This window comes from Cupressus sempervirens, chromosome 3, assembly GCF_028749045.1.
Source record: "Cupressus sempervirens isolate cs-2001-9-10 chromosome 3, ASM2874904v1, whole genome shotgun sequence".
In the NCBI taxonomy this organism is placed as follows: domain Eukaryota; kingdom Viridiplantae; phylum Streptophyta; class Pinopsida; order Cupressales; family Cupressaceae; genus Cupressus; species Cupressus sempervirens.
In genome coordinates this window covers 436,568,119-436,580,338 of record NC_143120.1, presented here as the reverse complement: position 1 = coordinate 436,580,338, position 12,220 = coordinate 436,568,119, and the positions used below count along the sequence as shown (strand labels likewise).

The 12,220-nt window shown below is 31.7% G+C and overlaps 1 pseudogene; it reads left to right on the top strand.

The window, feature by feature from the left end:
* Positions 1-10,958: 10,958 nt before the first annotated feature.
* Positions 10,959-11,936, top strand: LOC149566921 (arogenate dehydrogenase 2, chloroplastic pseudogene; annotated as a pseudogene).
* Positions 11,937-12,220: the final 284 nt, after the last annotated feature.

Below are 12,220 nucleotides of genomic sequence, written 5' to 3'. Positions count from 1 at the left end.
TTTAGTCCTGGGCAAGACTAGAGGTTTTCTTACTCCATTCTTTCCTACAAATACCCATTTAAATAAGGATTTCTATAACAATTCCTTTTTATTATTTAATATAATACAAGGCTTTGACCATTTATCGATCCAAAAAAAAGATATCAATATATAACAAATTATAGTTATTTACTTTTTAGTATTTTTAAAATATATTTCTATTATTTTAAATTTTATTTTTATATCTTTTATACAATTAAATTTTAACTATTATTAATTAAATATAAATAATAATTAATGTATTAAACCTTGTAATCGATAAGATTAAATTATATGGTTTAATTTTATAGCTGATCAATTAAAGTCTAGGCTGGATATAGAAAAATAAATAATATAAGAAGTGATTTTTTTCTATTAATAAATAATTATACTAAGTAAAAAATTTCCACGACTTGAAGAAAATTTGCCACAACTTGAAGATTACATTTCTCAAATCTCCTTGGATCAATGTGGGGCATAGAAAATATAAATATTTGGAAAGTGCACACAAAACAAAAATGTGTACAAACCAAACACATGACCATGAGATTTCCAAAGAGGATCTATATTGGGCAACACAATGTGGTGAAACCTTAGCGTGTGTTGTTTATGTCGACCTATTCCATCACCTAATCTTAACATTTTTCTTTGTCCATAAGCAAATCAACAACCAACTTGTCATAATACATATTCTCTAGGTCTTGAACCATTGTGTTCATGCTTTCAACCATATTTATGATTACCTTATGGCCCAGATTCATAATGGATTGAAACTTATCTTTTATACTCTTCAGTTTCTCCTCAATACCGATATTTTTCCTTCAATCATTTGTTTCTTTTTTAATAGAATCCCCTCATTTATAAAGAAAGTCCAAGACTAACTTCTCATCCAAAACTCAGAGTCATAGATGTTCCAATTTCTCTAAAAACTTATCTTTTATACTCTTTAGTTTCTCCTCAATGCCGATATTTTTCCTTCAATCATTTGTTTGTATTTTAATAGAATCCCCTCATTTATAAAGAAGGTCCAAGACTAACTTCTCATCCAAAACTCAGAATCGTAGATGTTCCAATTTCTCTAAGAAAATCTAGATCTATAGAGAATTTGAAGTCTTTCTCATTATCTTTACAATAGAGAGCCACTTCCTTTTAAAAAAGATAAAAATAAAAAATTGAATTTCATTTATGCGATACAACATTTCATTTTCCGCTTTGATGTCACCAAAGCGCTAAGCTCCTTGACTTATATCTCAATATTATTATTTTAGTGTCAAAGGTCTTGCACAATCAAATCACTTTATTATACATGTCATTTCACAAATTGAATATTATTTCATGGGTGAATATTTTAAAAATTTCTATAATTTAAATCTTTTTGTAACTAGAGAAATTTCTAGTCAAAACAAAGGATTATTTAATGACATTTATAACATCAAAATCCCCATAGAAAGATCCAGGAAAACACACATATATATAGAGAGAGAGAGGCCCATGAATTCGTGAGTGTCAGTGTCACGGTTTAACTGCCTCGTCCGAACCGAGCGGCTGGAAGATCTTGTAAGAATCAGGCGCGGTTGTCTGTGGGTTTAAAGGCTTCCACGCAGCTGCAGAGCTCAAGATTTATGGAGTCACAGATTCCGTAGGCACCACACGCACCATACACGGCGGATCCATCTCTGGGAACAGACCAGAACAAACTCCAATAACTGCCATGGAATAGCGGACATGCTGCTCTTCCAATTACTGCCATCGAGTGGTAATCGTGTTAATTCAGAGTAGAGGTGCTACAATCCAAGCTATTACACTTTCGGTGTAGATATCGGACCATAATTTTACGTACTTCCACCTAGACTATATTTTGCAAACATAACAGGGGACTCGTCCGGGAGTTTTGACCGGCAACACGCGCGATGCAAACTCTCATGACCTAGTGGCATCTTCAATTGATGTTTCACCAGTCGCTTGACTTTCCGCCGCTGGTTCGCTTGGAAATATAGATTAACGGATGAGGGACGTACGTTCCGTCGTCGACAAGTTTGGTAAAATTCCTCACTTAGGAAAGTGTCACAATTAGGCAGGGGTACCATGAGCCTGTTATTTAAAATATTTTCCATCAAAATAGGAGTTCCTATTTTTTGGCCTTTTAATTTGAGTGGGTGAAAGCTTAGGAAAACTTTGTACCTTATGTCAACAAATAAAAGAAAATTTGAAAACAAAGGAAAGTTTTTATATTTTTAGTTGATATTTTAAATTTAAAATTGTCTAAACTTCCTTAAGTTTAGTAATTCAAAATTTTAAGTTATACATTTTATGATTCATGAGAACATTCAGCTTTAAACATTCCTAAAAAATCTCAGCGGTGACTACTATATTTTTTTAGGAAGCCCCCTTCCATGGGACCCAGCCTTACTATCCTTTAATTATCCATGGCTGTTTGAAGTAGGTATTTTTTTTTGTAAAAGTCCATGAAAATGATTTTTAGACTGGCACTTTTATCAAAAGGCCCCACAAATGTCTTTTCCTAGTAAATTTCATTTGTACATATAATATGTCATTTTAATTAAATATTAAGAAGTTTAACTACTACATGAAGGTGGGGTTAAAGACGATTATAAAGACAATTGTTAAGCTAATTGTCTTTATTAGAGATGAAATAAAAGTCATTTATTGTCGTAAACATTGTCTTTAATTCAATGTCTTTAATTATTGTCTCTTGAAGACAATATAAAACCTTTAATTATAGTCTTTAATTATTGTCTCTTGAAGACAATTAATTAATTGTCTCTTGAAGACAATATAAAACCAAGGTATTTATTGTCTTGTAGAGACAATAGTCCTTCAATTTATCTTTTTAAATATCACCTATCCCAACAAATTTAATACTAATATTTTTGAAGACTATAATTAAATATGTATAAATTAAATTAAAATTATTTTTTGTTATAAGTAAAATAATTTTTTAATAGAATAAATAAATAAATATTTTTAATTTAATTTAGCATAGACTAATAAATAATAAATTTAATTTAATAAATTTAATTTTAATATAATTTCGAAATTTAATGTTTACAAATATCAATAATAGAATATTCACTATAATTATTCCTAATATTTTATTTTTGCAAAGCACTTAACAAAATAGTATCAAAACACTTGAATCAAAAAATCATATTTATTGCATTTATTATCAATGTTTCCTTACAAAATTATGTGGGAGTTAATCCACAAGAAAATGAACATAACATGAATACAACATTAAACAGTAGCAGTTGTGTTTATGTATGCACAACAAAGAGCCAATAAAAGTATATTTTTTTCTACAATGAGAAATAATGATTGACTAGTGATTAAAGAACGAGCCCACTAAAGACCCCACCACATTTTATAGAAGTGATTGAAGAATGATAAAGAGTTGAAGTGATTGCTAGTATTGTGTCCTCAAGTCCTGAGAGCTAATTGCTTTTATTCACAACTTTAAAGACTCTTTTGTATATGTACTGCAGTACAAAGAATGGTGCCAACATAGATCATATTCATGCATTTAAAAGGGGATTGATTTGGTGTCTTTCGATGAAGCTATGCTATCTATCGCCTTGTATGGAAAAGAGAAATCAAAGATTTTAATATATAAGCTTGATAATCACTTTTTAAGCTTGTTGTACAATGATAACATAAGATAAAATGACAATCAAATCCTATAAGCTAAGGTAAATACAATAGATAAGATTGCAATCAAAGATTATAATATATATTCTTCATAATTATTTGATAAGCTTGAAGTACAATGATAATATAAGATAAATGACAAGTACATCAATGATACGCTGAAGTAAATACATAGAGCCAATTTGAATCCAATTTAAACAACAATCATTTCTTAAGTTGATGAAATCTATTCCTACCTACACCCTTCCTTTGAAAACGGGTGTTAGGGAACAATTTCAATTCTGCACACAACATGCTATTTTGATTGGACCATCTCGAATAAAATAAACATTCAGCCAATGAATGCATTCTTGAATGAACAATGTAAATAAATTCATTGAGAACTAAATGGTAAACAATTTTTTTCTTCCAACAATATTTAAGGGAAAAAGCATCAATTATATGTAGAGTTTCATTTAATGATTGACAAAAACATAATCTATATCTAATGCAGTACACATACATACCTAGTTCTTCCCCCAAAACTACGTGTTTGGTAAGAAAAAAAATCTTAAGTACAGGTTCCAGCATTGTTTGATAGAAAGGGTTCCCATCTTCAAGCCATTCAATCTCCTATTCATTTTTTTGAAGGACTAAATCATCAGGTTTTTTCTTGTGAATCTCGTCCAAATATTGAACAAATGCCTCAAGTGTCGGATAGCCAACCTGTCATGAGTACATCTTAGTCAATAAGAAACAATTTGTTTGATATATAGAAACCCTACGAAGAACAAATTTCTTACCTTGTAAGAACAATTGCAACTTTCATTACTATTCTGCTACCCTCACCATGGACACCATGGACTGCATAGTACTAGTTTTGCTGCTATTTTTTATAAATTATCATCCCCAATCATCATCGTAGACATTCTAATGTCAGTGACCCACTTTGGACACAATTCAAATAGTTGAAAGCTAGCCTCATTTTCAAAGGATTATAATATTTACAAGGCACGTCTCTCACCTGTTAGACATGATATGAAGTGTGCAAAAATTTCAGGATCAATAAGGTGGTCAAATCTCTTTCTAATCTGATTTTCTACAATAATACTAATAACTGAGTGAAATTTTATGTAACTAGACCACTTACTAACCCAAAAAATCATGCAAGAGCTAACTTTCCACATAATTTCTGAACTAAATGTTTTGGGTATCATCTGAATTGGGATACAAAAATAGTAAGCTTTCTTGGAAAGGTTTTTAACTTGAATTACACACTCTTTCTTGCAATCCAGCAAACTAAAAGAAATGATCAATTAAGATGTTATTTTGGAGAGATGTTCATTCCAAATATGCAGGAATAATTCCCCATTCCTATGCTTGATAGGAAAATAGTGGAAAGAGGGCTTTAGGAAACATAGCAGGCACTCAAAGCACAGATTTGGGAAATAAAGCACAACGAACACAATATAAGATTTGCAAAAAAAATGTAGCGAGAAAGAATAATTTTTGAGTAGTTACTCTATTACAAAAAAATCTAATCATAATCTCTTTATAAAAAGGAGAAGAGGGCTTCAGGAAACATAGTAGGCAATCAAAGAAAAGATTTGAGAAATAAAGTGCAATGAACACAATATAAGATTTGCGAAAAAAAAGCAGAGAAGCAGAGAGTATTTTTTTAGTAGTTAATCATTATGCTAAAAATAGATAAAATATACTATGCACAACCCCTTTGAATGTAATCTTTACAATCTTTGTGTTATGGCTCTTCTATATTTTCATGGTGATGTAGAGAAATGTAGAAGCAAGCAGACCATGAAAAAAATTTAGAGGAAGAAATTAGAATGGAATGCAACATTTGAAAAATAAAAATAGAAACATCCATGCGAAGCAAATGAATTCACAACTCTTCTTTAGGATGGCATAGCTCATTACTGGGAATCAAGTGTTCCACTAAATCCTGCAGCCAAATTTTTTCTTGTCCTCTACAAATAAATGTATTAAAATGCTCCTGCAAAGTGTTACAAAAGAATTCAATGTAGTATTGCTAATAAATATTACTAAATGTTCAAAAAATAATAAATGGCATACTAGTTTTCCTATAAAACACTGCTAAAAAATTTAGTCTTCTTGTATATCATCTACAATTGCTATCAAAGATTAATGATTAAGTCTCCATATTTGATGTAATTCCTGCAAGTTTAATATAAGATTGCACATGGATCTATAAGAATTATAAAATTTATAAAATTTATGATGCAGAGGGAAGGATGGTGGTCTTAAATGCACAAGTAGATTTAGAAATTTTAGAAGTTTAGGCACTGTAGCCTATCAACCACCTCAAATGCTGAAAAAGGTCTGACTTGTCAAGGTCTCCACAATACTTCAAAAATGATGAATTTTGTTTTCTAGGTTTGCAATGATTTGGATTCAAGGTTTACAAGATTCTAACTCAATTGCCATACTTCATCTTATCAAAGCTCTCTCAAACTATTTCAAAAGCCTATTATTAACCCTGCAGCAAACTTAGAACCTAAATGATTCAAACTTCTTCCAAGACAATCTGAAAAGGTGATGGCAATTATGAATACCCTTTTCAGAGTTTTAAAACACATCAAAAACTTTAATACTGTTACTTTAGACCAATATTGACGATTCTTACACAATGACCTGCAACTAGCATGAAGAACCCACCAATTTACAAAGCAACACCACTCCCCTCTTTATCCTTATCACTCCAAACTTACAGCAGAGTCATATAATGACTAAAAATGACTAAATCCTAAAGAAATTAGCCTTAAGGGCTCTGGAACACCAAAATCCCCAATTTGGAACCTAAATCGTTGCTACTTAGGGCTTTCTCAATGTCTTGTCAAAACGTACTCCTGCATACAATTCACTGTATTTTCCACTGTTTATCCTGTGGTCACACTGTTCTCCACACAACTCTGCATATGCATAGTTAGCATTCTATAATTACGAATTAAAATAATTCATTCCATGAATATCAAGCCTCCATACTCATGGAATGATTGGAAATTCATCAACAGTGAATTCGCGAAACCCTACTGCAAAATCAATAATAGTCAAAAGATATTTACTGTTCTACAAACTGCGCAACAAAAAACTCATTGTAATGTTTGGGAATTCATCAAAAGTGAATAGAGTGATTAAAAACTATGTCAAAGCATATGGAACTCATCCCAATAAAATTGAAGTTCTAAAAAATGAGAGAGTTTGCAGGAAACAGAGAGCTTTAGTACTTAATTCTATGCCAATTCAAACACCCATTCAATCTGAAGCTCATTCAAAAATAGTTTTAAAATGGATAAAAGAAACTCTTCTAACTCATATATATGTTAGATCAATCAAGTTAAGACTTCCAAGATAAACGAAATTGCAGAAATTAAGAGTTTATATTTCTTCTTGTTTTTTTCTGCATACATACACATCCCCTTTTCTGTTGTAATAGAGATATATAAGATTCCTTATAAGTTCTCAAAAAAACTAATGCAACCAACTACCATTAGTTGGAGCTTAGTTTAAGCCTAACAAAATAATAAACACTAACTCCCTCCATACACACTCCTAAAAGGATCAATAAAATAATGCTTCATCCAATATTGTGGCCCTGATGAAACTACGGTGTCTATAGCCATGAAATCTGAAAAAGAGTTTGACAATAACTTAGAAAAATGAAATTTTGTAACCCGCTTAGCATTTTTCATAGTACCTTCATTTTTAGCTCTAGATGTTGCTCATTCATCAAGTAATCCCGCTTGTATATATTAAATAGTATTGTTTACAATATCTTCAAAAAATGCTAGAGACCTACACAACACAAATATTTGCATTTTAGATCTACCAGTCTGAATAATAATGTAATAGGAAAATTGATACGATGTACCTGAACACTAGTTAGTGGTAGCAGTAAGTTGAAATGATTTCTCATTAAGGCCACTCCACTAATAATGTAATTGTGCACAATTACATGAATAGAAATATATACTAAATATACCCAATTGTTGAATTCATGACTTCAATATAGTAGATTATCTTACCTGATTCAGCCACAGATCTCTTAAAATTATATAAGAGAATGAAAAATTAGAATAAGATAATTTACCCTCTATTCCAAGAGCAAAGTGAGGTAGTACTATTTGAGAAAAATAAAATAGAACACCTACATTGTCATGTTTGATCCCAAGAAAATTTCTAAAAAAGTGTGGTAGACCTAAAGTTATATAGACAAAGAATAGAATTTTGAGAGAAACATCAGTAGCTGTAAATGAAATAAGAAGCCATAAGAAGCCATTGAGAACTAATCATTTATATTTAACATCACATACTTTCCAAAAATATAATTGTTGTTACTATAAGTGGTGGAAATATGTGTGTAAGCACTTAAGAGGCCATAATGATAAATTCCAAAAAAAGATGATAAAGAAAATCAATTAAAATTTAAGGTGAAATCAGAAATGCTTCATTTTCAATATGTTGAAGTTGTATTGTTTTTTTCATGCCATATCCAATAAGACCATATGTAGATGCATTTTAACCAAACACTAAGTAGATCATGTTCTTCATTTTCCTCTTATAGCCTGAAAAAAAAGAAAAGAAAAGAAAAGATGTCTAAGAATATAAAATAAGTAATCAAATAAAGTTTCTCATAAATGGAGAAGTCCATAAATATAATGAACAAATTATAAATAACAATAGAACAAATAACTAGAAAGCAAATGAATACTACAGTGTCAATTTTGAAAGGAGAAACAAAGAAACAAAGGGCCTTTATGGTGATCACAACACTAGATACAATTACAATGTTTTTAGTACAATGAACATAATAAATAATGACAATGTACTTAAATAGACCAGTTAATAGATTAGTAACAATGACAAAATAATGTTTTTACTACATACCTAGCTTTTAAATCCACATCTTCTTTCTTTGTGTTCTCTTTTTACGAGGCACCATTCTAATTGTGGGTGCAGTCTGTTCATGACATTGAGAACCCTCTTGATAATTATTGTTTCCAACATGCTGAGATTTACGCATAGTTTCTTGCTGAGGTTGCGAAATGATATTTGAATTGTTCTGTGCAACAAATATTTCATCATGTTCCCCTATCTCATCTACATTCTCACTCTATGGTGAGTTAGATTGTTGGGCTCCCTACACACAACACAATTTAAGAGATTGATTTGACATAATATCTTTGATTGAACTATTACGTAAGTTTTAAAATATTATAATAAACTTACCTCATTTTCATGACCATTGGAAAATATATCCCCTCAGTCTAGCATGTGTTTCCTCAGGCATTGGGAACCATTAAGCAAAGAAAATTTTAAGTCCTCTCGTGATGCTTCCTTTTGAAATTGGTGAACCTACATTAACAAATATAACCAATTTTTTAATAACTTATTAGATATAATAAAATCAAAAGTATGACATGACTTTTCTATGGAATAAAATATAAAAAACATGAAAATCTTCACTTACCAAGGCACAACGAATGCTATTGTACCCACCATATCCTAATTTATGAGATCCAATACCCGACACCCTGGCTTGGGTTGCTTTTGTTGTATCTCGGAGATGTCTTTTAGAGCCTCCTACTAAAACTAGTATATCACTACGATTATCATGGTGCTTCCTCTTAAAATTTTCATCTTTAATGAGGTCTTCCCATGTTGTTGGATCTGTAATCCAAGCTGACATGGATAACTAAGGTCATTTTTCAACTTAAACCTTAAATTATCTCTTTTAGAATGTATATATTTCTGGGCAATTTCCAAAATGTATTCATCATCAAAGCCAACGTCACCAAATGCCATTATCAAATCATTACAAAGTTCAACTTTCTTAAGTTTGCATTGGTTCCTCCAATCTCGTTGAACTGTATTGCCAAACAGTTGCTCTGAACGATGATATATAAAATGAAAGAATGTCATACCCATCTCATCCTTTAAGACTTCACCTTCTAAGGATAACAAGAGCGTAACTTCCTATGCCCCTTTTGTAGTGACTAAGGAAACATTTGAAGTCTAAGGAGTTGATGTCGATGCCACAATAGGTACATGAGTTTCATTTTCATTTGTTTCCTATATGTAAAATGAGAATTTCAAATCATTAGAAACCCAGCAAAAATATAAAACACAACTTGACAATGAAATCAGTTGATAGGAATAGAGTATCAGAATAATACTTTTAAATAATTGTACCTATTCATCTAAAGTAGTCCCTGCAGTCCCCAACAATGTCCTCTCCCACAACTTGATTTTCTTATGTATTTCCTTCCTATATTCAGTATTTTCAAGAGAGTCTAGTAGGAGCCTTAATGTTTTTTATTGTGATTCTATAAGACTCCTCAACGAAGCTTGTTCAGGTGTTTGTGGGAGAATTCTGATTGAATCCATAGTTGATGGATTATTTAATGATTCTGGTATACTCCTAGCATGGGTGTGCATGTCAATTGCAGTAGGGATAGTAGGAGCACCCATGCTTGATCTCAAAGGCATGTTATGAGGCATTGTGCTTGAGGTAGGTGTATCCAGTCGAGATGTTTAGGGCATGACACATCTACTTGACATATTCTGCAAAAATAAATAAATAAATTTTTAAGTGGTATAATATGGTAAACAACATAATTAAACCCAAACAAAAATATGACTGAATCTTAGCATTTGCATTATATTGGGTGTATCAGATGGCATAATTGGATTATGCAAGCTTGGGGGAGCTACTGTAGAAATTCCCTATGACAAAAAAAAAATCACTTTTAAAAAAGTGAAATAAGATAATTAATTGCACAATAACCTATATCAGATCTTACCATCGCCATAGTCTGAGATGTACTCAAGGGCTTACTGGGGTTGGAACAACTTTGGAGATGGCCTGCATTCCATAAACATATATAAACACAAGAGGTTACAAAAAGTAAGATAATTGGACTTATAAAAGAAAACTTTCAAACTTACCTCCTGCACCATCCTAGTAATGTTTTCCCCTTGTCCATTTCTTAGCATCTCAATAAGACCATTTAAGAGCAATGGATCTCCCATAGTAGAGTCCAGAGCACCCATAGGCACATCCTTTAAGAAACACATAATGACATAAAATTACAAAATATTGATTAGACACAAAACAATCCTTTATTTCTTATAAACAATATACATTTTTTCTAATATATAATAATCTATATGTTGTCCACGATACAGAACTATAGCATTCATATCTTAAACTTAAAAACATTATGTTAAAATGGTAGCTAGAAGGTTGCTAGTACCCAATGTCTAATTTGGAATACGTTTTTTTGGCTAGGTTTATGTTTATCATTTATGAATCCAAGATAAGTAATGAAATCAAGAAGAGTAATAAGTTAAAGATTGGCATAGTGGGCTTTGGCAATTTTGGTTAGTTTCTTGCTGAGACCATTGTCCGCCAAGGACACACAATATTGGCTTATTGTCGAACAGATCATAGTGAGGTTGCACATAAGATGGGAGTTTCGTTTTACATAGATCAAGATGATTTTTGTGAAGAGCATCCCGAGGTGATATTGCTATGCACCTCTATCATATCAACAGAGTCTGTGTTGAAATCATTTCCAACTCAAATATTGAAAAGAAATACATTATTTATAGATGTCCTTTCAATGAAAGAGTTTCCACGCAATCTCTTTTTACAGGTGCTTCCCCCAGAATTTGATATATTGTGCACCCATCCTATGTTTGGGCCTGAGAGTGGGAAAGCTGGGTGGAGTAGTCTTCCCTTCGTCTATGATAAGGTTAAGATTGGAGAAGGGTTAAGAGCTGAGCATTGTGAATAGTTTTTGAAAATATTTGCAAAAGAATGTTGTACGATGGCTGAGATGTCCTGTGTGGAACATGATGGCCATGTAGCTAAAACACAATTTATTACACACAATTTTGGGAGGATGTTAGGGAAATTGAAATTGGAATCTGCCCCAATAAATACTAAAGGATATGAGTCATTACATCGAATTGTTGAGAACACTTGTGGAGACAGCTTTGATCTTTATTATGGTTTGTTTATGTACAATATTAATTCAACATAGTAGTTGGAGAGGCTAGAAATGGCTTTTGATGCTCTAAAGAAATAGCTTGTTGGCCGGTTGCACAAGATTTTAAGAACACAGCTATTTGATGGGGTTGCCAGAGGAGAAGTTCCTGAGAAAAATTCAACTCTTGCAGATCCAAAAAACACAAGTCCTTCGGATGTTGCAGTTCCATTACGAACAAAATAAATGAATTATCTGTTCTTTAGAAAAACCCAGTAGAGCCATGCAATTTCCTTCTTATCTGTAGCCTAGCAGAGTTGGGTTTGTTTAATATAGTTGTTAAAACTTTCTCCCTTTTTATTAGGAGACTTTTCTCGTAAAATTTCCTTTTTTCTATTTGCTTGTCATTGCATGTCCTTTGAAGTAGAAGAGCAGTAATAACATCTTCTCTATGTAATTTTTGGATTGTTTTGTCATCAGAATTAGCTGAATTAGAAGTCGGCTATGATATTCACTATAACCCCTGTCAA